Source organism: Tupaia chinensis, unplaced genomic scaffold (assembly GCF_000334495.1).
Source record: "Tupaia chinensis unplaced genomic scaffold, TupChi_1.0 Scaffold000140_1, whole genome shotgun sequence".
NCBI lineage: Eukaryota > Metazoa > Chordata > Mammalia > Scandentia > Tupaiidae > Tupaia > Tupaia belangeri.
Genome location: NW_006159610.1, coordinates 2,351,737 through 2,375,271, shown reverse-complemented (window position 1 = coordinate 2,375,271; position 23,535 = coordinate 2,351,737). Strand labels below are relative to the sequence as shown.

At 42.9% G+C, this 23,535-nt stretch overlaps 1 long non-coding RNA gene across 1 annotated transcript in view; it reads right to left on the bottom strand.

The window, feature by feature from the left end:
* Positions 1-6,031: 6,031 nt before the first annotated feature.
* Positions 6,032-23,535, bottom strand: part of LOC106734541 (uncharacterized) — a 30,321-nt gene continuing 12,817 nt past the window's right edge. Inside the window, exons 2-4 of the long non-coding RNA XR_001370120.1 lie at positions 9,184-9,353; positions 6,991-7,073; positions 6,032-6,100 (exon numbers count right to left, since the gene is read on the bottom strand). This is a non-coding gene — a long non-coding RNA (uncharacterized LOC106734541). The remainder of the gene's footprint in view (positions 6,101-6,990; positions 7,074-9,183; positions 9,354-23,535) is intronic.

Sequence of the window (23,535 nt, the reverse complement as noted above, 5' to 3'; positions counted from 1 at the left end):
TAAAGTTCCCAAGGGGATCTGAAGGTGTCTGTAAGGGTAAGAAATCCTTCTCTAGACTTAGCAATTATATCAAGCACCATGTGGATATTCCTCATAGTCTGATCTACAAACCATGGAAGCTGAATGAGCTGAGATAGTTGTTTAAAATGCATATTCTACATCTACTGAACCAGAATAGGGAGGGTGGGGTGGTTTAAGGGAATCTTTTTTTTTTTTTTTTTGAGAGATTTTCACTGTAGGGCATGTGCGCTCGCCAGACAGACAGAGAGAGACATAGAGACAGAAAGCGAGAAATCACCCCCCAGGGGAGATGGTCACGCTGCAATCCCTTCTCCTCCATTCTCCTCTCGGGATCTTGGGCACGCACGCACACGCGCCTGGCGTGAGTTTTAAGCCACCGGGTCCAGGACGCGAACCGCGGTCGACTACATGGGAGTCCAGCGACATAGCCATTACGCTAACTGCTGGTTCCCAAGGGAATCTATTTTTGAAATAAACCCCATTTACTTATATATACTAAAGTAAGCAAATGATTGCCTTAAGCCATATTGCAAAGAAGTCAATCCAGATTCAATATTATTTCTTGGTCCAAGACACTTTGAAGCTGATGAAAATACAACTACAAAAAAAGGGCTTGATGATTTGTTTTTGCCTTTGTTGAGAATGCATGGGTAAGAAATACTCCTCTCAGAAACTGATCATTTAGATAGCTTCCTACAAGAGTGGAGATGTGGGGATCTAGATGGTGTTGCATCAGTGAAACATGAGGTTCTGCAAGGCTGGCTCAAGTATCACATAGGTAGGTTCTGGGTTTGCATCTAGAGACCTCCCTGACTACACGAGGTGCTCACAAGGCCATCATCCAAGACTGACTAATCGGGGGCTGGATGAAGATGGGGCTGGATCATAGCACCAAGACCCTGTTGCAGATGCTGTCTCTGTGTCTTTCTATCACTCTGCCACAGTTTCTTTCTCCCTCGTTCATGGAAGAAATAAACTTTTAAAATGGAGATGGGGAGGATGGATGGTGGTTCAGTGATAATGCAACCACTCTGCAATACTGACAGCTTGAAGAGGTTCCAGGTTCATGTACAGAGACCTCCTTGAACACTTTGGGCATCCGTTTGTCTGTGATCCAAGGCTGGCTGGGGCTGGGGGTGGATCATTATGTCAGGTCCCCTGCTGGAGGTGTTGTCTTTCTCTCTCTCACACTCACTCGGAAAAAATACCGTTTCATTTTTTTTTTTTTAAGAATGGAGATAGTTTAAAGAATTTTATAAAACTGTATTCCTCATGAAAGGACCCCTTTGCTGGATTGTATATCACTGGTCCAGATGAAAGATGTCCTATTTATTTCTTTTGAAGGAGAGGAATACGGTGATCGAAGTCAAGGTCACAGAATTCTTCTCAGTGGTGGAAGTACACACAGGCTTTCTGCCAGGAACTATTTCCTATTTCTATATGACACATGAACAAGCTTTCCAAGCCTCTTCCGCCTTTACCCAACCAGAGCAAAGAATCTCCCTTTTGGGTCCCCACACCTTGGAGAAAAGAACCTTTCTCTCACCTGGTCTGGGCTAAAGAATCCATCCACCCACTGCCTTAGTTCCTCCAGGCCCAGCTCCCTTTCCAAGTTAAAAAATGTTTGGCTTCTCCTCAGCCCTACACCCATTCTTGCAATTTCTAATTTGCTTTTAATTATTCTTCAGCAGTGTGCCCAGACTTCCTCTGAAAGAAACTGCCCTGGGCCTCCTTCTTTCTTAACATACCTAGAGATATTTAGTTCCTGACCAACTGAACCCCAGCCATGGAGTAGACCCACACTCAAGTTGGCTGGGTGTTGTGTTCCATTGCCGACAGCCAGGACCACATTATGACATTTGTGGGCTCTGGAAACTTTTCCCTTTGTGAGTCTCTTCTTCCATAAAATAAAAGCAACAACAACAAAAATTAAGCATATCTTATGATAGTGTTGATATAAAAATCTGGATTTATTACATTCATCATTATTGTAGTTATATTTTCTTCCAGGTTGAAAAGACAATGAAAATAGAAGCATTGTCATGGGTCCTTAGGAGTATCATGGGCTCTAGGCACTGTGCCACATTCTACTGGACAACGTAAGTCACAGGTCAGTAGAGTCAAGGACAGGGGAAATCATTTCCGTCTCCTGGTGGGAGTCATTGTAAAGAACCTGGCTGTTTTTAATCATTTTCAGAATGTTTAATAAGAGCTTTGCTTATGTCTTTCTAGCTGCATAAATTTACCAATCTACCCTTGGTTTGTACTTTTAAAGAAACTTTCTTTTTTGTATTTTAGTCTGATGAATACAGTTGCATAGTAAGTTTTACTTTGTTAACAATGAGTATAAAATTGAGATATAATTATTTTAGAGGAGAATAAACTAGGAGCCATGACTATATTTTATCCACTCTACCATCCCCACATCAATTTATTCTAAGGAGAGAAGAAACAGCAACTAACATATCTGGTAGAAACAGGGAGGAAAATAACAATTCCAGTCATGGTGGGGCACAAAGAACTTTTCTGGACAGAGAAAGCATGAGCCAGGGCCCCGTGGGAAAAGAGGCTAAAAAACAGTGCAAGAACTGGAGGAAGCCAGACCCGTCTATGCACACTCAGAGTGGACCTCCCCACAACCCAGTGGGAAAAGCTGGAGAATCAGGAACCAGGTGGTCCAGAGCCCCAGAGCCATGTTCACGGAGGTGGATTTATCATGAAACCACAGAAATGTAGCTTTCAGTCTCCTTCATTTGCTCTGGCCTCTTCTTGGCTTTGTACCTAATTTTGAATTCCTAATTCTGTGTTCCTTTTCTTAAAAAGAAAATCTACAGGATGAGCTAGGTTCAAGCCCTTAACCTTGGAGCTTGAAACTCATGCCAGACATGTATGTATGTGTGCCCAAAATCTCATGAGGAGAAAGGATTGTGGTATGGCCATCCCCCACCCCGGGGGGCGGGGGGCTGGTTCTCGCTTTCTCTCTCGCTGTCTTAGGCAAGTGTAAATGCCCTAGAGCAAAAATTTCTCTAAAAAAGAAAAAGTATGCACTAATTTGTGGCTCACAAAGTCCAAATCCACCCATGCATATTCATGCCAGGCAGTGGCACACAACATTCCATGAGGCAGTCCCACATGGGAAGGTTGCTGGTTTGAGGCCAGAGACCTCCCAGAATACTCTAGGTGTGCAAGTGCCCATGACCTGAGCTGGCTGAGGCAATATGAAGACCCTGTCAGGGTGCTGTATCTTGGTTTTTCTCATTCATAGAATAAATGTATAAACATTTTTTGAAATTGCTATCTCTATTTGAGAGCATAAATTCATTTTTTCAGAAATATGCAGAATAGATTTCTCCTTTCTCTCTTGTTTTCCTTTTCTTTTGTTTTACTTAAGAAATCTGTGGTTAAGGGGGAACTAACAGTTAGCGTAATGGCTATGTCGCTGGACTCCCATGCAGTCGACCGCGGTTCACGTCCTGGATCCAGTGGCTTGAAACTCACGCCGGGCACATGTGCGTGCGTGCCCAAGATCCTGAGAGGAGAATGGAGGAGAAGGGATTGCAGCCTGACCATCCCCCCTGGGGGGTGATTTCTCGCTTTCTGTCTCTATGTCTCTGTCTGTCTGGCAAGCGCACGTGCCCTATAGTAAAAATCTCTCCAAAATAAATAAATAAAATAAATAAATAAATAAATAAATAAAAAGAAATCTGTTGTTAAGGCAGCTGGATCTCACGTAACTAACCACACAGTTCAAATCCCAGCCCCAGTGGTTTGAATAACATACCAGGTACACGTACATCTATGCCCCAAATACTGACAGGGTAGAGAAATGGGGGGAGGGATTACGGCATGACCACACCTCATGTGAGGAATACTTTCTTCCCCTCTCTCTCTGTCAAGCCCACACACTCTCTGGCAATTAAAACAAAACAAAAACAAAAACAAAACTCATGATCATATTGATGTTGATCAAATCTGAGGAAGACTGAATTAAAGCCCCTACAGGACATTATTTCTGTGGAGCAGTATTGGACTAAAGAAGATGTAAGTTTGATCAGGAATAGATTCGTATGGTTCTGAATCATTCAGAGGATATATTGCATGAAGTGCAGGTGGCTATAATCAGAAAGGCAAAATTTGTGAAGTTACCATAAAGATAGGAGAAAGTTTGTGTGAAATCATTGGGTGACACAACTGTATGTTTAAGTCTAAACCAACTCCTCATCAAAAAGTGTTTGAAATCTAGATGTATATTTTGATGTCTGGTATGCAGTGTTATAAAGATAGTTGCTGTTAAACTAAGAGTAGTTATTTTGTTGTAAGAAGACTTTGACCTTGAGGCTAGGGTGGATGGGCTGTTAGGGTTAGTTCCAGTGGACCTGGAATTAGCCTGAACTGTCTTTCTGAAATCAGAAATGGAATTCCATAATGATACGCATGGCTTGCACTTGGTATTGGCAAGACCCCAGAGAAGTCTGGCACTGGGGCTGGTGATGCCTCCAGGACCAGCAGGTTGTAAGAGGCCCAGACAACACTCCATGACCATCTGAAACTGATACACTTCAATGTCCTTGCTCCCTCGTGCTGGATAGGACCATCCCATATCTCCTTTTGTAACTGGAGGACGTTTTCATTTGGGTACAGGACAGCGAAGGACAGACGGTGGAAGAGTTGAGAAGGGAGAATGAAGTGGTGCTTGTCTGTTTTCTCTATGCACCTGATGTCTCCAAAAAGGCAGAGAGCCTCAGCTGAATTTGAAGGGAATGTACTGGCAATGTCAAGAGAAAAAAACAGATGTAAAAGTTTTGAAGGAGGGTGGGCAAGGAGAGGCAGGTAACTCTGAGATTTTTTTCCCCACCAATCTATTTATTTTTCTTACCCTTCCCTCTTTCTTTTTGGTTGCTAGTAGCAGCCACATTGTCTTTCGTTTTTCTTTTTCTTTTCTTTTTTTTTTTTTTTGACTCTTCCCTATGATGAGCCAGCATTCCCCCTAGTGGCCTGCTGATGAAGCTCTAGTAACTGGGTTAGCTACACAGACCGGATGTACTAAGATCAGCGATGGAGTAACCATCCTTCCTCAGATGGAAAGCAGAAGGATACTGCTTTTATTACTTACAAAGGGACTGGGGACCACACTATTCATGATTATTTCCATCCCTGTCTTCCATAGTGATCTTTAAAGAAGAGCTCTTGGGGGGGACCAGCAGATGGCATAATGGTTACATCTCTGGACTCCCAAGTAGCCAACCACAGTTTGAGTCACAGACCAGTGGCATAAAAACTCAGGCTGGGAGCGTGTGCATGCATGACCACTCAAAATCCTGAAAGGAGACTAGAGGAGAAGGGATAACCCTGGAGGGTGATTTCTCACTTCCTGTCTCTCTGTCTCTCTCTAGTGAGCACACACACTCTATAGCAAAAATCTCTCTTAAAAAAAAAATATGATAATGAGAAAGAAGAGTCCTGATGCTTAAATCCCAGCTCTAGAGTTGTTTGTTTTTTTGTTTTGTGTTTTGTTTTGTGAGGTTTTTGCTCTAGAGCACACGTAATCATGAGAGAGACAGAGAGACAGAAAGGGAGGAAATCACCCCCGCCCCAGGAGGGATGGCTACGCCGCAATCCCTTCTCCTCCATTCTCCTCTCAGGATCTTGGGCACACGCGCACACGTGCTCAGTGTAAGTTTAAGCCACGGGGTCCAGGACTCGAACCTCAGTTGACTATGTGGGAGTCCAGCGATGTCGTGGGGAGCAACAGCAACAAGGAAGGGGAGTTTTGGAAGGGGAGAGAGAGAGAGGGAGAGTTTATGCACAACTTAATAAAGGCTCAATTCACTTCTGTCAGCTGCCCAGGCAGTTATAGCCAATCTGTGCTCTAGCCCCATGAAAGGAGGACAGGACTCAGGTTTGCCTTTCAAGTTACTTTAATCACACAAGGGAAAGGGGGGCTTACAAGTCATGATGGAACTAGCAGCACAGAGCGTCCTATGCTGGCACGGCGACTGGGAGTGCAGTCTGCAAGGGCAAGAGGGAGCCAAGTGCTACGAGGCACAGGCGGTGAGCTGGAGATGAGCTCCGTGAAGATCTTAGAGTATGATGGTGGTGGTGGCCACAAGATGACCGAGGGCAAACAAGGAGGAAAAGTTAACCTGGCAATCCTAGAGTACGGAGGTCGGGGCATCAAAGATGGCAGAATGGAGGGCTGGCTGGGCGAGAAGGAGTCAGTGTGCAAACTTGACAGGGCCTCTGGCTGCAAGGGAGGTCTCAGATGCAGTGAGATGGGATGTGGCCCAAACAGAGGACAGAGCCGATGAGCTAGGCTCAGGCTCCTCTTTTTATGTCTAATTTTGTCAGGCTCATGGTGACTTGACAAAACAGAATACCTTTGTAACATTATACATGTAAGTCTATGGGATTTGGGTCAGAACAAAGTGGGATATTTTTGCCAGTCATGGGGAGTGTGAAGCATAGACCACACTTATGTCTCTCGTGTTATCAGTCAGCATATGGCTAGTCTGCTATCAGCGATAAGCACTAGCGTGTTGGCTGAATGTCAAATTTCCAGGAACATAGCTAATGCCAGACTGAATGTACTACAAAATGGAGTCAGGTAGGCTCTCAGCAAGCAGTACTACAATCAAACATTTTCTTCACAGCAAACTACTAACTTAGCCATTAAACAATATATCAAGTGTAACAGTTCTTCACAGCAAGTAAAACAACATATTAGGTATAACAAGCGACATAGCCATTACGCCAACTGCTGGTCCCTGTTTTTCAGTGGTCACTACCATCATTGTATTTGACAGCCCAAAGTGAGAAAAAGTTGCAGTTGGGTCACTCCCAGAGTGCTTGCATTAAAAACAACTGGGAGCCAGATAGTGGCTCAGTGGTAAAATGTGATGCCCTGCAAGGAAATTCCACTTCCCAGTCTAAGTCCGAAGGCCTTCGCGAGCACACTGGGCACACACTTACCTGTGACCCAGGGCTGGCTGCAGACCACAGGTGGGTCACACCATGCAGATCCAGTTCAGGACACTGTCTTTCGCTCTGTCTCTCTTGTTCGTGGAAGAAATAAATAAACTTTAAAACACATAATTCATTGGCAGAGGGCTGGGAGGTGGTACAGTAGGTGGCGTGGTGCTTAAGGTGCTGGATGCCCACATGGTCAGCCACAGTTCAAGTGCCAGTGGCTTAAAACTCACATTGGGCACATGTGCGTGCATGCCCAAAATCCCAAGAGAATGGAGAAGAAGGGATTGTGACATAGACATCCCCCCAGGGGGTGATTTCTCACTTTCTCTCTGTCTCTCTGGCATGCACACACACACCCCACAGCAAAAATTTCTCTAAAATAAAAAATGGACCCACATGGGAAAGGTCCTGGGTTCACATCTTGGGAACTCCCTGAACACAGGGAGCTGAGCATGCACACATGTTCGTGAGCTTGCCTGGCTGAGGCTGGCAGTGGATCATGGCATGAGGAGCCAATTGGTGGTGTCTGTCCATCTCTCTCAGAAGAAATAAATGAATACACTTTTAAAAATTGATAGAGGCCTTCCTGTAGCCCTGTCTCTCTCTCTTCCTCCTGATAAAGCAGCTACTTTCACCAAACAGACCTACTGGGCAGGAGAGGTGGTGAAGCCCTGAGGAACGTCCCCATCAGGTCTTGGAGATTCCCCACCTCTTCTCACAGAGGCCGCATTGGCCATGGTCTGGGGACCCCATGTCGGGTGGCCCACGCCATGCGTAGGTTCTAGTGCCAGCCTCTACTGTCAGTGCGACCTGTCATTTAGCATCTCTGGGCCTGGGTTTCTCCTCATGTGAAATGACGATACTGTGTTGGTTCTCAGCAGAGAGAAGGGTTATATATCAGAATTGCTTGGAATACTTTTCCAAAATATATTCTTTCTTGTATGTTTGGACGAAATTTAAAAACAAACTCCAAAGTCATGCTGGCATGTCCTGCACCCAGTTCTAAGGAATCACAAACGCCCTAACACGTAGCCCGAAGAAGAACGAGCACTGAATAGTAACCTGTGACAACACTCAGAAAATGTGGGTCTCCAGAGGTTTGTTACAGAACGAACCTACAAAGTTGGAGGAAAGAATTTAACCCCTTTCTAGGCTGGATCTTTCCTGCGATTACAGGTGCAATCAGAAAACTACCTCCAGCAGCACTGACTCCGAAGAGATTGTGTGCATGTTACATAGGACCAGCAGAGGGCAGCACACACCTACGTACCAGGCTTTCTGGACCAGTACAAAACTTGCCCTGAGGCAGTACCTCTTGGGGAAAGGAAACTAGCTTTAGCATTTACTTGGGCATATAAAATCAAAGCCATTTAGAACCGAATCTGGAGCGCAAAGCTGTACAGGGTTAGACCACGGCAATTTTCAGATACAGGAAGACTGTGTCTTTGAATCCTCGTTGCCTCTGGTCTGTTTCCATCTCTGCTTCTGCAAGAATGTTTGGGGCATTGGCAGTTTTGGTGCTACTCAAGACAAATACAGGATTTCATTCCCTCACTTCAGGCCCACTGAGTCAGAATCTGCCATTGCACAAGATTCCCAAGGGATTCCCATCCACTTCAAAACCATCCTGTCCCTACAGACACCTACCATTTCAAAAACCTACCCTCTTCTTTGTCTCCAATCTCTTCCTCACCCAGAAATCAAGATTTGGGCTCATTTCAGGCTTAGGGAGAGGAGGGAAGAGAGTGGTCAGCGTGGCTTCTGGTGGGCAGATATGAGACTTCCTCTTCGGAAGACTAAAGGACCTCCCCGTGCGTTTCCAGCCATCCAGTTACGTCTGTATTCAAGGAACACTGAGCAAGGGAGTATCATAGCAAGACAACTCAAGAGGTTAAACACATATCAACATTGGGTTGGCACGTGGCGTGATGGTTAAGGTGGTGGACTCCCGCATGGCTGATCACAGTTCAAGTCTCAGACCTGGTGGTTTATTCTCTCGTTTCCTCTCTCTCTCTCCTTCTCTCATCAAATTAAATAATAATGATGATAACAAATTAAATAAATAAATATATTTTTAAAAATCTGTCAACATCCACAGCCCACAGTCCAGAACTGGTCTGCATAGATACAAAGAGACTTCAGGAAGTTTGTGGAGCAGGTCAGCTCCATGGCCTAGTAGTTAAGTCAGCCTACCTTGAGGTTCCAATCCCAGTCTGGGGCCTTGAAAAACACACCTGGCATGCATTGATGTTTTTGCACATGCCTGGAATCCTCACAGAGTGGAGAAATGGCGAAGCACCATTATGGTACCCAGCTGTCTCTTTCTCTCCCTCTCTGGCAATTGCACAGGCCCTCTGATGGATCTTAAAAAGGAAAAAGAAAAAGTTTGTAGAGAAATGGAATTATGTAGGAGTTTATTTTGGTGCAAAAATTTTTTTTGAACAATTTTTTCGTAATACTCATTCTCATGAACTTTTGGACGAATCCCTGTATACATGATGTTTGATGCTTTGCTTGTTTGCATTTGGTAAATAGTTCCTTGAAACCATGCAAAGAAATACCAGCACTTTTTAGTTGTTTGTTTGTTTTGGAATTGTCATGGCAGAGAGCCTGTTTCCGGCTTCTCTCCGGATGCTCACATGCTTTCTGGAAAGGACCTTTCTCCAGGATGACTCCTCCCTCTCTCCAGATCCATGTGTTCTGCAGGGAAGTGGCTAACAGCTTGTTTGTACAGGGGGAGAGAACAAACACCAGTCCAGCCTGGTGGTGCAGCTGGTAGCAAACTGACCTGCTGAAAGCCACATGGCTGACCTGGGTTCAGATCTCTGGGTCGTGGGAACATGTCCAAGATCCTGAGGAGCTAGAGGGGTGGGGAAATGGGGTCACAATGAGACAAGACCCTTAAGAGTGCCTGTTCTTCTCCCTCTCACTCATGCATGCATATGTGCTCTATCATGGATAAAATGAAATAAACTTTTTTTTTCTTTTATTTCTTTTTTTTCTCTTTTTATTTCATTTATTTATTTATTTATTTATTTATTTATTTTGGAGTTTTTTGCTATAGGGCACATGCACTCACCAGAAAGACAGAGAGAGACAGAGAGACAGAAAGCAAGAAATCACCCCCCAGGGGGGATGGCCACACCACAATCCCTTCTCCTCCATTCTCCTCTTTGGACCTTAGGCACACACGCACATGCGCCCGGCTTGAGTTTAAGCCACCGGGTCCGAGACTCGAACCGCAGTCGACTACATGGGAGTCCAGTGACATAGCCATTACACTAACTGCAGGTCCCAAATAAACTTATTTTTTAAAAGCAAATACATTTTGAGAAGCAGGTGATTGCTATGTGCTACTTCCATTTGTCTTTCTGCAGAAGAAACAATTCAAGCAGTAGCCTCAGGGGTGTTTTAGCAAGAGTAGGCTCCAGGCAACTCAGTCTGTTCTTTACAGAAGGCTCCTGCCTAGGGGTGTGCAAGATGCCCTTTGGGAAGAAGGTGTCTCTGTGGGAGCCTGTGATGGTAGTGCAGGAATTGGCACTGACGTGGGAAACCATCCAGCCAGGAAGGCTCCATGGGAGGGAATGAGACCCACGGGAGTGAGGCATTTTGTGCTTTCAGAAAACAGATAACAGGGCAAGGGCCTACTGGCTGCCACCAGGCTTTTTCCCCTGCCTTCATTTCCTCTCCGTTTTTCACAGGTGACAGGAAACAGCACAAAGAACTGCACATTGTGAGTTACCTTTCTGAAGGAGCAACGGCAGAAGTCAGGGACAGGTGAGAGCTCCATCTTCAACTTTTGTAAATAATAATAAATTTTATTTTATTTTATTTTAAAGTGATTGTACCAATGTACTTTCCCTGGCTGTATGTAAAAACGTGTATTGCTCACACACACTGAATACTGTCAGTCTTCTAACCTTGCCAATCTGGAAGGTTTGTAATCACAATCGTATCTGGTTGTGATTTTAATTTGCATTTCACTGATGACTAATGAAGTTTTCATAGGTTTATTACCCACTGAGATCTCCAGTTTTATTAAATTATCTGTTCAAATCTGCTCATTTTTTCATTTGGTTATTGTTTTCTTAATGATCGTAAGAGTCCTTTATATATTCTGGGTAAGAGTCCTTTGTGGGATATGTATGTGTTGCTAATATCCTGTAACACTCTGGGACCTAGGTTTGCATCCTCTTTGTGATGTATTTATATGAAAAGATGTTCTTAATTCTGATGTGATTAAATGTATTTATGTTTTCCTCTGGTGATTTTTGTATCTTTTCTAAGAAATTCTTTGCAATCGTGAGATCGGGAAGATGTTCACTTTTCTTATCTTCTGAAAACAATACCACACTCTCTCAGCCACTGTAGCTTTATAACAAGTCTTAAAATAAGCCTTAGTATCTGTCTTTCTTGTTCTATTGATATTTCAAAGTTGTTTGGCCATTCTAGGTCTCTTCCCATGAATATTAGAACCAGTTTGTCCATTTCTACCCCCAAAAAAATTAAAAACAAAACAAAACAAAACAAAAACCTGACCTAGCCTGGTGGCACAGTTGGTAGCAAACTGATCTTCAGGCTAAACATCACATGGCCAACCATGGGCTTAGATCCCCAGGTTGGCTAGAAAACACACTGCATGTGTCCACACTTGCCCAAGATTCCAACAAGCTTACTACCACTGAAACTGTTAGAACTGACCAGACTAGGAACCAACAGATGGCATAATGGTTAAGTTGCTAGATTCCCATGAGTCTACTGTGGTTTGAGTCCCAGACCCGGTGGCTTAAAACTCACTGGGCCCCTTGGGACCAGCAGTTAGCTTAATGGCTATGTTGCTGGACTCCCAAGTAGTCGACTGTGGTTCGCGTCCCGGACCCAATGGCTTAAAATTCACGCCAGGCGCGTGTGCGTGCGTGCCCAAGATCCCGAGAGGAGAATGGAGGAGAAGGGATTGAGGCGTGGTCATCCCCCCTGGGGGGGTGATTTCTTGCTTTCTATCTCTCTGTCTCTCTCTGTCTGTCTGGCGAGCGCATGTGCCCTATAGCAAAAAACAAAACAAAAAAACAAAAAAAAACACTCACTGGGCCCATGCGTACACATGTCAGAAATCCTAGGAGAAGAATGGAGGAGAAGCAATTGCAGTGTAACCATCCCCCCCCCCCCACCGCGCCTCCCTCCGTACTCTCCCCCTAACCCCCCCCCCCCCCCCAGGGTGAGTTCTTGCTTTCTATCTCTGTCTCTCTGTCTCTTCGGCAAGTACTGCCCCCCTATAGAAAAACTCTCAAAAAAAAAGGATTGACCAGACTAAATATTGGCTTTCGTGGTATCATTTTACAAAGGCCAAGCAACCAAATAAACCCATTTCTCTATTTTTTTGGACTGCTATACTATTTATTTTTAAAACAAGCTAAGTTTATCACCCACTCCACAGCCTGGAATTGGCTAACAATTATGAAATTTCTTTTGTAAAAGATGAAGATGTCTATTTGCCAAAGTAACTGAACTTCCTAAATTTGATTTGCGTTTCCTCGTTTGTTACTAAAAATGTCCCAGTTTGCCAGTTTCAATATTTCTTTAGCGTTCTTTTTTACCTAGGTATCTGATTTTTTCTACTATCACTATTTGATTCCTAAGTCAGGCTGCACTTCAATAATTTTAATTACTTTAAAATTTTTCCTATTCTGGGCTACATATCCCTGCTACTTTAACAGAAGGGCTTCTGTGGAATACTGGATCTCCAAAATAACCCCAGAGCAATCTGTGGATCCTACTGCTAAGATGACAAACACTAGGGTTTAGGTGGTGGTGCGTCAGTGAAGCACGACCCTCTATGAGGCCGAGCCACATGGGAAGGTGCTGGGCTCGCCTCTGGAGGCCCTGCTGAGTATGCCAGGCACACGCATGCCCATGATTCAGGGCTGGCTAAGGCTGGGGGTAAATCTTGACATCAAGACCCAGTTGGGGGGTGCTCACTCAATTTTTCTGTCTTTCTTGCTCATGGAAGAAATAGATCAACTTTTTAAAGGAGATGGTAAACACTGCCTCTGTGGACTCTTATTAGCATCATAGGGAGAGAAAGTAACACTGGCAAATTTATTGAGGTTCTTTATTACAATTTTAATTGACATATAACATATATGTGCATTCTTTGGGGTACAATGTCATTATTTTGAAGTCTTGTTTAGGGCAGCTCTCTCAATAAAAAGGGGAAGGAGGGTGGGAGCTTGATTAGAATTGGGTAAGAATCATGACTTAGTAAGTTAGGATTATTAGACCTAGCAAGGCAAAGATTTTGAGAAGAGGGTTTAAAGCATCTTGGAATATAAGCTAGAGAGAGACAGAGAGACAGAAAGAGAGAAATTACCCCCCCCCGCCCCACTCCCCAGAGGAGATGGCCACGCTGCAATCCCTTCTCCTCCATTCTCCTCTCAGGATCTTGGGCACACATGCACACATGCCCCGGTGTGAATTTAAGCCACCGGGTCCGGGACTCGAACCACAGTCAACTACATGGGAGCCCAGCGACATAGCCATTACGCTAACTGCTGATCCCACTAGTGAACAGATCTTATGAGAGGTTCCTGAAATAAACAATCCAGTTATCTGTGACTTTTAATTTCCTGGGCAAGACTCTTCTAAAGGAGCTTGCTAATAAAGAAATCAATTCATGTTAATGTAAACCATAAGCTGCATGATATAGATAGCTTCTGTTTTCAGTGGGTTTCTCATGAAAATGGTCAATGATTTCATGGAGAAAGAAATCCAGCACATAAATATTTTTGTAAATTTTAATTTTTGAATACCTATTATATATAATATAAATTACTTATAAGAAATAAGAAATAAGTATAAATAGGGACCAGTAGATGGTGTAATGGTTATGTCGTTGGGATCTCATATGGCCGGCCAACCACAGTTCGAGTTCCAGACTCAGAGGCTTCAAACTCACACTAGGCATATTGTGTGCTTGCCTAGAATTCCAAGAAGAAAGTAAAGAGATTGTGGTATGGCCATCCCCCCAGGGGGTGATTTCTCACTTTCTGTCTCTCTGTCTCTCTGGTGAACACATGTGCCCTTTAGCAAAAATATCTCCAAAAAAAAGGAAATAAATAGAAATAAATTCACATAGATTTATTGAGTGAATGAATGGAAACTCCAGACAAGGAAGAGAAAGTGATCAAGTGACTGATTCTTTCTCCCAGGCTTCTCCTCCTACTTCTTTGAGTTCTAATACTCAGCATCTTCATCACCACCATGCCCAGATTTCCGTAGTACAGTTTGTAATTCCAGCCCAAGTTGAAACAATGATATCCTTTCTTTTGGAGGCCCTTAGCATAGCTAAGTGAGGCAAGAATTTGAGAAATTATTGCTAGCTACTAAGAAAACAGTGAGAGAATTGAACAAAGAAATAGACCCAACATTCAAACAAAGAGAATGACACCTACAATACCAATGCTGTGTCCACTCACCAGCTGTGCTGAGTAAACAGAAGCATCCATTCACTTAGGGCAAGTTCTATTGTGGTTGCTTTAGAGCAGCACTGCTGATACTACTTTAATCTCTGCTTAGCGATGCACACACTCGGATTTTCTTTTTACAGTTCTGTGGCATAGGGCATGTGCACTTGTCAGAGGAGAGGCACAGAGAAAGGGAAAGTGAGAAATCAACCCCCGGGGGGGAGGTCATGCTGCAATCCCTTCTCCTCTGGTATCTTCTTGGGATTTGGGGCATACACACGCATTCAGTGTGATTTTCAGGAGGCTGGGTCCGGACTTGAACAATGCGATCAGCTGTGTGGGATACAGTACCTTAACCACCACGCCACCTGCTGGCCCACTCTGATTTTCTGAGATAATTCCCCAAATGGTCTACATTCTCTAGATGAAATGAATGCTCCTTTGTGTGGCATTTAAGACCTAAACAATCTGGACCAGTCAGTCTACCCTTCTGGCCATGTTTTCTGCCCTCTCTTTCATGAACTTTGTTAGATGCACTCCCCCAAAACTCTTTCCATGATGTTGCCCGAGCTCAAGACCTAATACAAATAGGTTGGTTAAAACTGTCTCATCTGACTAGCAGATGGCATAATGGTTACATGGCTGGACTCCCACGTAGTCGACTGTGGTTCGAGTCCTGGACCTGGCAGCTTAAACTGACGCTGGGCACGTGTGTGTGTGTGTGTGTGTGTGTGTGTGTGTGTGTCCAAGATCCTGAGAGGAAACTGGAGGAGAAAGGATTGCAGCATGGTCATCTCCCCAAGGTGGGGGGGGGCAGAATTTCTCACTTTCTGTCTCTCTGTTTCTCTCTGTGTTACTGGCGAGAGCATGCACCCTATAGCAAAAAATCTCTCTTTAAAAAACAAACAAACAAACAAAAACTATCCCATCCTCCCTCCTCTCCATTCCTATTGTCCCTGCCCTGCCACCTGTCACCATGCTATGGACTGAATTGCCTCTGCCCCCAAATTCATATGTTGAAACTATCACCTCCATTAGGGTGTTAAAAGATAAACTTAGGCACATTAAAATTTTAAAGAATTTATTTGCATGAACAGTGATTCATGAATCAGAAAGCACCTGACTACAAGTGATTCAGGGTTCCACCAATAGGGTGCAATACAAGTGTTCACAGAGGTAAGACAAAGAATATATTGGATTATAGTGGGAAGTCCCTAATTAGAGCTTAGTTGCTTAGTTGATGGTTTCTGATTGTTAAGGTCCCTAGTTAAAGGTTATTTGCCAGTTTTTTTTTGTTTTTTTTTGTTTTTTGGGGGTTTTTTGATATTTGATGCAGGCACTCCCCGGAGAGACAGAAGACAGAAAGTGAGAAAATTGGGAGCAGCAGATGGTATAATGATTACGTCGCTGGACATAGTCAACTATGGTTCAAGTCCTGGACTCATCAGCTTAAAACTCATGCCAGGTGTGTGTGTGGGTAGGCCCAAAATCCTGAGAGGAGAATGCAGAAGGGACTACGGTGTGACCATCCCCCCAAGGGGGTGATATCTTGCTTTCTGTCTCTCTCCATCTCTCTGTGAGTGCACACACCATGTAGCAAAAATCTTTCTTTAAAAAATAAAAAGAAAGTGAGAAATCACCACTGGGTGGGGGGTGCCCATGCCATAATCCCTTCTTCTTCGTTCTCTCAGAATTTTGGGCATGCACACACAAGCGCACAGGGTGAGTTTCAAGCTGCCGAGTCCAGAATTCAAACTGCAGTTGACCATGTGGGATTACAGCACCTTAACCACCATATCACCTGCTGACTCCTGTTACCAATTTCTTATTGTTAAAGTTTCTATTTAAAGGTTAGTTGTCATTCTCTGGTTGGTTAAGCTCTAATTTCATTTTACTATTTATATTAAGTTGGTTTTGATTTGTTTATGTAGGAACTCAAGACACTGGAGTTGTCTTAGCCTAATGGCCTTCCAACTATTTTAACAGGTAAGTGATTAGGTCTAGCTGAAGTTATTCGGGTAGGTCTGTCATTGGCAGGTCTAGCACCCTTATAAGATACCAAAGAGCTTACTCTTGTTTTCTCCTTCTGCCACATAAGGTCACAGGAGGCCATCTGAAAGCTAGAAAGAACAGCATCACCAGACCCAGACTAAACTCACACCTGATCTTGGTCTTCTAGGCCTCAGAAAGTCTGAGAAATAAAGTCCTGTTGTTTAAGCCCCCCATTCTATGGTATTTTGCTATGACTCCCTAACAACAATACATACAGGGAATTCTGCATGCTTGTTCTAAACCAGGCCGTGAGCCCCTTAGGCATGGTGGCACATTGGTCAAACTAGATTGACCTGGCTTCATTTGCTCTAGCTTCATTTGAGCCTGCCACTTTGCACACTCCTATGGGATTACTTCACTTTAACCCCTATGGCAGTTTCCTCATTGCAATATAAGGCCGAACAGATACATAAGGAAAGTGGGAGAAGAATAAGAGCAGCTAAGAAGTTTAACTCTAAGTTCCATGAAATCTACTTCCTCTCAAAGTCATGTTTCTCTTCTTATTGGTTTTCAGGCAGGAGACAAATGGAGACAAGTGGAATCTTTGTTTGTTTGTTTTGCACATTCATATTTATTGCAACATTTTCCACTATAGCTAAGATTTCATATAGTCAGTCATCAGCTTGACAAATAATGAGATTTGGAAAATACGGTACATAAGCACAAATAGAATCTTACTTCAAAATATGACTCCTCTCTCCACCTGAAAATACCTCTGCCAATTATAAACCATTGTTCTTGAATGTTAGGAAATGATTCTACTTTATGTGGTGTGAAACCTTTGATTGACTCTCTTCCCTTTCCTTCCAGATAGCTGATTGGGATTGGAATGGCTGCATATCAAGGAGTTTCCCTAAATTGTCGATGCTCTTTCTAATTGTGCAAAAATGTTTTCTCCCATGTCTCCCCTCCCTCTAACTTCTTTTCTAACTGCCCCCTCCCAGTCTTCTGGATTTTAAGCCTTCGTGCCTGTGACAGCCACAGCCCTTGGCTTCCCTAGGTGGTAGGGTGTCCTTTTCACATGTCCTGTACTCTTGTACCTACCACATTGGGCAGCCCTAGAAGTGCCTAGGTGTACAAAGGAAGGAGGGCACATATAACTGGATTGTTCTTTCTCAGCTGTGGTTATACATGGGACTGGAGAGAAGGCTCCCCCTAGCCCTGCCAACTCCCAAGTGGAAGGACCCATAAACTGACCAACACAGTGGTGGGCCTTCATTGGGATCGTCCTAGGCCTTGGAATCTCAGGGAAGGTGGGGGACCCCCCACATTTTGGTTTGGATTATGGTTTGTCACCCAAACTTTTATGTTTTGAAAGTTGATACTTGCAGGTGGTAAGGGCTAGTGGGTGATGATTAAATCATGTTGATGGCATCCTGGAAACAATACTCCTGTGAATAAATTAATGATATTTCACAAGACCCCATGAGTTCTAGCTCTGCAAAAAGGCATTAGTTCTCAGGAGAGCTAGTTGCTATAAAAGAGATCTTCCCACAGCTCATTCTCTTGTGGGCTTGCCATCCTCTGTCCTTCCCTTGGCCATGGTATAGGCCGGCCTGAAAGAATTGTGAGTTGTTAAATATCTTTTATAAATTCATCCAGTTTCAAGTATTTGTTAGCAATGTAATAACAGATTAAGATGTTTCCCCACTGAAATTGAGGGCTTATGTCTCATATTTCAATCCATTACCTTCCAAATTTTCTTCCTCAAAGGCATGAGAGCGAGAGGTGGAAAGAACCACCGTCTGCCTGAGCCTGTTCCGGGTGCCAGGTGGGCTGGGGATCGCCTCCCACTGACCTGTCAGTCCACCTCAGGTTGGAGCTGGCATGCTAAGTGGTGACTCCTCGGCACCCTTTTTCCTCCCAGGCCTGGAAGCCTGGGTCAGGGAGGTCAGTCATTTTTTCTGCCACGTGGAAAAAGAACGATATTTGTTAACCAAAATTTCTGGATACTGTTGGGAGTTTGGGAAAGTAATGATGCATTTTTGCATAGAAAAACAGAAAATTGGGAACTCAAGCAGCTTCCTCAAAAAAAAAAAAACAAAAAAAAACAAAACCTAACTCAATTAAAAGATGGGAAAACGAGCTAAACAAAAATCTCTCTAAGGAAGACATACAGACAGGCAAAAAGCATATGAGGAATGCTCCACATCCCTTATCATAAGGGAGATGCAGATTAAAAACACAATGAGATACCACCTAACCCCTGTCAGAATGGTGAAGATTAAAAAATGCAAAAAGTGTATATGTTGGCAGGGTTGTGGTGAAAGGGGAACTCTCCTACACTGTTGGTGGGAATGTAAACTGGTTCAGCCACTGTGGAAAATGATATGGAGGTTCCTCAAAGATCTACAAATAGAACTACCATTTGATCTAGCAATCCCACTTCTGGGTATCTACCCAAAGGACAGGAGAATGTTCAGTTGGAAAAGCACTTGCACATCAATGTTTATTGCAGCATTATTCATGATCACTAAGACAAGACATGAAACCAAATGTGAATGAATGGAAAAAGTGTGGTACGTATACTATATGGAACACTATTCAGCCATTAAAAAAAAAAAAAAACAAAACCAAGACCCTGGCACTTGAGAGAAAGTGATCAAATATGGAATATATATTGCCGGGTGAAGGAAGCCAAGGTATGAAAGATACTGTATGTATCCACTTAATATATACTGACAATCCACACTTTATGGTAGAGATTAAAATATTGAAGGCCATCAGGACCTGCAGTTAACGTAATGGCTATGTCGCTGGACTCCCATGTAGTCGACCATGGTTCGAGTCCCGGACCCAGTGGCTTAAAATTCACACCGGGTGCGTGTGCATGCGTGCCCAAGATCCTGAGACTCGGAGAATGGAGGAGAAGGGATTGAGGTATGGCCATCCCCCCCCAGGGGGGGATTTCTCGCTTTCTGTCTCTCTGTCTCTCTCTGTCTGGAGAGCAAACGCGCCCTATAGCAAAAAAAAAAAACTCTCAAAAAAAATGGGGTATTGAAGGGCATAAAAGCAATGACAATAGTTATGGATGCCGAAGACAGTGTGGAATGGGTGGGAAGACGGGAAGAGTATAGAGAGGGATAGCACCAGAATAAATAGAGAGGCATGACATTAGTGGGACACAAAAATGGTTTATTACATACTGATGATAATATGCATAGTGTTCTCAACTGGACTGGTCTGAGAAATATTTCATGCTGGGGAAATTCTCTTTACAAGTCAAATGATATATAGTGATTGAATGTTTAAAAAATAATGAGAATAGAGACCAGCAGCTGGTGTAATGGCTACGTTGTTGGACTCCCATGTAGTCGACCACAGTTCGAGTCTCCACCCAGTGGCTTAAACTCACGCCGGGTGCATGTGTGTGCGTGCCCAAGATCCCAAGAAGAGAATGGAGGAGAAGGGATTGTGGCATGGCCATCCCCCCCGGGGGTGATTTCTTGCTTTCTGTCTCTCTGTCTCTCTCTATCTTTCTGGCAAATGCACATGCCCTATAGCAAAAACTTCTCCAAACAAATAATAAAATAATAATTGTGGAAGTTTTCACTGGTATGCAGCCTCCCACAAATAATGAGAATAAATAATAATAATCATAATAATCTGAAAAAAATGATGAAAAGCTATTTGATGATAATGATGTGGATAGTAATGTCTTTGTCCTGACTGATAGGCATGGTAATCATGCTGAAAAAAGAAATGTAATACATAGCAAAGATATATGTGATTAAATGTAATATAAAATTATGATAATAATAAGTAAAAGTATTTAAAAATAAAAATAAAGAAAAACAAAAAAAGAAAAAAAATAAAGAATGAGAAAGGGTCTTCAGCACATTTCCTAGATGGATGAGGAAGTTTGCAATTTGGTCAATATGAGGAGCTTAATAATGATCTAGAAAGAAATCTATGTTTGTATTGTACATAACAATTTATATACCATAGTAGTTGACCAAGAGACACTTCTTCTAAGAAATAAAATAGGAAATAACGAGTCTTAAGTACAAAAGGCATCATACATTTATATTAACTATTATTGCTCTCACTAGTAGTACTCTTCTATGAGTGCTTGTATCTGCATTTTGCCCTTTAAGTTTATCTTTTTATTTGTCAATTCAACCTTCTTTAAAATTTATTACATTGATTACCACGAATTCTGCCCACTTTCAAGGTTTTACTTCTTTGATAGTAATTGGTAGAAAAAAAGAAACTTCTGAAATTCTTCTTGCATAGAATATGAAGAAGGGATGATGTCTGAGGACAAGAATGCTTAAATGACTGACTCATGTCATAAACAAGAAGTGAGACCTTGAGAGTGTGGCCTCTGGAGCCAGAGAGACCTAATTAAAATCCTGGCATGGCCCACACTGCCTTCATGATCTTGGGCAATTCTCAGAGCCTCTATTACTTCATCAGGAAAACAGGAGACGTATTTTGCCATGGTTTGGTGAGAACCACATGAGCTAATACACATTATGCACTTATTCTGACTATCATTATTAGATTAAACAACATGAAATTTTCATTTCTATAAAAAAGCTGAATATTTGCACATATAGATGGCTCAATCTTAAATTAGCAAAGAAGATGAAAAGCTGGAAACCAAACACAAGTCTTCTGGGGGCCACTTCCTTGTACTTTGCTAAATAAAAAAGTTATTCAACGACACGGCAAGGATAACTTTATTCAGGACGGTCACAATAGGTATAGGGATCGCCAAAACAGGATCTTGCAGCTGGGGAGAGAGACTGAGCTCAACTCTGAACACATCATGGGCAAATGAGAACTGAGAGCCAAGAAGCAGTGTGGGGTTAGTGGATGGAAAATTAGTAAGATAAACATCAGGGGTGCTATGGTTCGTGTCCCCCAAGAATTTATATATTGGGATTTAGCTGTGAAAGTACTAAAAGGAAACTTCGTACCTTCACAGTGTCAAAAGGTTGGGACCTTTGAGGTAATTCAGGGACTAGGGCAGGGTCCCTGTGATTGACTCCTAGTGGGTTTATGAGGAGAGGAAATGAGACCAGGAGACACATGAAACTGCTCTGCTCTTCTGCCCTGCACCATGTGTAATGCAGACAGATGACTCCCCCACCAGAAATGGCCCTGACCCTAGGACCTAGGGCCTCCAAACTATGAGTGCAATAAAACTTTATTTTCTTAAGTTACCAGACTCTGGAATTTTCTGTTATTAGCAGAAGAGATTAAAACAAAAGTTAAGGAAAATTCTGGCTAAAGTGACCTACCAAGATTTTTGCTGAATACAAACCAGGATGATCAGGCATTGCCTGGGGGAGGTAGGGATGGAGGATTAGGAATTTATCAACTATCCAGAGTGATCAGATATGAAGGATGACAGGTTCTTGCTCAATTGAGTAAACAACATTCTTTGCTAAAATTTGACATTATAAGGAAGTTTACAGATAGACCCCATAAAAGATTTGGCAAGCCAAATTTTAGTCAATGTCCATGCTATGCTTTGTTATCAGTGAAACTTAATTTTAGCTGGAAAAACGTTGCCAAGTAGAAAGATGATGTGGCTTAATAGAGGAGATGTGTGAAGGGAACAAATAGTTGGGGGGGGTACAAAATTGGTGCAAAAGTCTACGCTTTTCAAATATAATGATTGCTTGGTTAGGTCTCTTAAGAGCAATGAGATTCATGTGCTGGAAGATCCTATTTATCTTCCTTGATATTGATGTCATTGGTTAGGGCTGGATGCCACAGGTTCTAGTGTCCTTTAACAATGCACACGGGAGCTGCCATCCGTAACTGTTTTGTAAAAATAATGTTGGCCCCCCACTGTAAATTTAGCTTTTCAAGGCCTAAGCACATCAGTCCCTTAATCTATCATCATGCAGCCAGGTTTGTTGTGTCTGTGAGGTAATGACTCAAAGAAAGGCTTCCTGGGCTGGCCCAATAGCCTGCTGGTTAAGGGAGCCTGATCCCACATGGCCAACCACATAGTTCGAATCTTAGCCCTGACAGCTTGAAAAACACACTGGGAGCATGTGTGCACACCTAGAACTCTAACAGGCTGGAGAAATATAGAAGGGACTGCTGTGTGACCATGCTTCATCGGGGAGTGCTTCTCCTCTCTGTCTGTCTATCTCTGGCAAACACACATGCCTTCTGGCGATTAAAAACAAAAAATAATGGAAGACTTCCTGTGGGTGAACTGCAATATGTCTCAGACATCAGTGGGGTAGTGCACCAGACAGGGCTTGAGAATTCAAAATCCCAGAGTCTGGTAACTTATGAGAATAAAGGTTTATTGCACTTGTGGTTTGGAGGTTCCAGAGCCTTTTCTGGTGGGTGAGTCATCTATCTGCATTACACATGGTGCGGGGCAGAAGAGCAGAGCCTCTGTTCCATGTGTCTCCTGGTCTCATTTCCTCTCCTTATAAACCCACTAGGAGTCAATCATAAGGGCCCTGCCCTAGTCCCTGAATGCATGAGGCCTGCATTTGAATTCCAACCCTGCTACTTACTGCCTGTGAGAAGTAACTTTTTTGAGTTTAGAAGTAACTTTTTTTGAGTTTCAGCTTTCTCATCTGCAAAGTAGGATAAAGAGTAACTTAAAGGGGTCCAGGAAAGACTTAAGACAATGTATGTAAACTGCTCATCATAATTTTATAGTGTTTTAAGAATATTAGTTATTGGAATGTATTGAACATTGAAAGGAATATGGGTTTTAGACATGGGTACTTGGGTTACTTAATCTTTGAGTCTAAGGATCTTTATGTGCTAAAGATCAGAGATAGAGATTATAGTTTACTTTTCTTGTGAAGACTAAAGAGGATAACATATGAACAGTGTCTGACAAAAATCCCAGCAATATGTTTGTCCTTCTTCCCATAGAAGTAGAATTCTTTATTAAATTAACAATAATTTATTTGATAGTTACTCTAAGAGTATATTTTTAAATATAGAAAATTTTTTTTAAAAAACTGCTTACACCCACATTCTATCAAGTGGTATCTACATTCATCTTTCATTGTTCACCACCATTCTCACTTCCTCCAGCTCT